The following is a 2,999-nucleotide window of genomic DNA, read 5'->3' as shown; positions in this document are numbered from 1 at the left end:
TATTCTGATACACAATTTTATTCTCTTTCGAACGGTATCAGGATTCCCTATACCTATATCTTCTAGTTTTTAAGTTATCTACTATGTTTTGTGTAATCACCTAAAATCATGTAATTTCTTCTTAAAATTCTTCTTAACTTCTTTCTGCTCATTGATGGCAAATATGGATATGTCTCATTAAAGACTGTACATGTTCCGCTTATAATCCCATTGCAACGTCCGTGAATGAATAATAAATTTAAAATATCAGCATGTATTGTTTTCCATTTCTCATAAACACTAAATTAAACTGTCACTGCAAGAGACTAACAACAGTTTAGTTGTTTGTTTTGAAGTTTTGCTAAAAATTAAACAGTTATCCTCGCAAGAAATTACATGATTTTAGGTGATTACACAAAAAAATTGTAGATAACTTAAAAACTAGAAGACATAGGTATAGGGAACCCTGTCACCGTTCGAAAGAGAATAAAATTGTGTATCAGAATATAGAAAAACATACAGGGTGTTTCATTTAAAAGAACCGACTTATGAAGGTTTGAAATTAACTAAACTCGGCACCCTGTATGCAATTAAGCCACTTTGAAAGTATGGATGGGAAGCTTTGAGGTCTCGCTATCCCCCCTATAAATATTGTTGCTTTATCTTTCTATAAACTAATAAACTAAACTACAAAATACACATGGTTTGAAGCTAGTCACTGTTTTCTCCATTTCTTTGAAAAAAATTAAATATCTCGAAAACGGTTAATTTTAGGAATAGGGAAACTTCATAAAAGTCCACCTAAAATAACAAGTAATATCCAAAATTGCAATAATATATAGGGTGTTCAATTTAAAATAAGCAAGTTGATGGCGACTTCCGGTGTAACCGGAAGTGGTACGTGGACGTCATTATTTTAGTTGAGAAGGCATGCCCGAAAACCCGGTATCCCAAGTTTTCAAAATTCAAATCGAAGTAGTCTCTGAAATAATTCTAATGGGCCTTCACCGTGAGACACCCTGTATATTTTTTAATCAAATAAATAGTCGACTGTACTTGAATCCTTATGTATGCCGCCACTGGGCTAATTGTATCATGATTTATTAAATATGAACTAATTTGGTATGTGGATAGACATCGTTACTAACTCTAAGAAAAACTAATTTATATTTTAAAATAAAATATCCATAATAAAGGGAAAAATACTTATTAGTCTGTAAGATTTGAATCATCTTTCAAAACAATTTAAACTTATTAATAAAAAGCATTTATTTCGTTTTTTGTTTACTTGTGAAATGAATGTCAATGACTTCTGACAACGACCTACTTTAGGTTACGGGTCACTTTACATGTTCCAATGAAGTAAACTCTTCCATTCAGCCACAACGTGTTCATAAAAGTAGACGCACTAAGAAAGCTGAAACAGATACTATTTAAAACATTCTATACTAAATACAATATGTTATGTTACTCTTTTTTCGTATTCAGCCATTTCATCAGACGAATCTTAAATTAATCCAATACAATATAAAATTAAGACGCGAATCATACGTACAAAGTGAAAACTTTATACAGTGTGAAGTCCAACTCTGTGTCAGAGGGTATCCACATCCGATAGATTTCGAAAAAACAAAATTGTAAGATATACTTATTTCAAATGGTCAAAAGCAGCTGCAGTAAATATAATCACTATTCAAAGTTACACTGTGTATTTAGAATCAAATGAAAGAAAATATGTATCTGTATCTGCATCTTTCCAAACCTATTGAGTTAGCAAATAAATATTAATTAACTCCATGTTCCGTATTTCAATAGGCTTTTAGGGAATGTACCGTAAGTTAACTTAACCAAAAAATGTGGGTGCTGCAAAATGTTATTCAGAGAATTCTAGAACAGATTCTACATACAAAAATACGAAAAAAATCCTATAAACCGCAAACGCTTCGTTTTCGAAATAGAGACAAAAACCACCACCACAAAGAAAAATAAAAAATATGTTTTGTATTGATAATGTCTAAATTCCTTATTGGAAATCGTTTAAATTCGGGTCAATACATTTATGACACGTAGGTCATAATTTGGTATAATCGATTGCATTTCAGACCCATCAGGGGCGTAGATATGGGGGAGTACCTACTGATTTTTGACCAGAAAATCTACGCCACTGGTTTTTCTACTGGTTATTATTTTATTTTTAAGAATCTCATTTATTTTAGAGCAAGAGTCCCTCTTTCACATTTGTCATTTAACGAACGGCTTTCGAGCTATTGAAGATTTTTAAAAATCATGCACATAATTTTTAAAGAAACATTAAACATTTGGTATCAAACTCTTGTATCTCACTTCAAAATGTTTGTATTAAAATCCAAATTTACAAGAAATTATTAACAATTATTAACTCACTTTATTAACATTATCAATAACTTATCGATAGCAATAATTTACATAATTTTTCATTTTTTTGACACCATCTATTTCAAAAACAAAGCATTTGCGAACCTACGTTTATACGATTTTTTTCGTATTTTTGAATGTAGAATCTGTTCCAGAATCCTCTGAACAACATTTTGCAAAACCCTATATGACTACAGTCTTTAATAGGTTTGTTTTTTAATATTTCAGTAAAGTTGACTTCTAATTGCCTTAACCTATTTCAAAAATGAAAAAAACAGAAATTAAACCACACCAAATATTCACCTTAAACTCATGCTAAAAATATCTTTCTTTTACAGCATGCGGATTTTCGGAATCCCACAAATGATTGTTCTTCCAATTGAAAACTCCCCGTCTAGTAAATGTCGCCTCATCAATAAATAGAAAAGAATTGAGGAAATCTGGGTTTTCCATTTGTATATTTTGTACAAACTGAGCAAATTGTAGGCGAGCTGGTAAATCTCGAGGCAATAACTGCTGTACCGGGGTATGATGATATCGATGGAGCACTTAACCGACGACTACTCACACCGAAAATTTCCGAAACACGAATTAAAATTTCCTCTTCTTCATCAACCGTGATAGAT

Source organism: Anoplophora glabripennis, unplaced genomic scaffold (assembly GCF_000390285.2).
Source record: "Anoplophora glabripennis isolate ALB-LARVAE unplaced genomic scaffold, Agla_2.0 scaffold464, whole genome shotgun sequence".
Lineage (NCBI taxonomy): Eukaryota > Metazoa > Arthropoda > Insecta > Coleoptera > Cerambycidae > Anoplophora > Anoplophora glabripennis.
Note: the sequence above shows the minus strand (reverse complement) of the source record.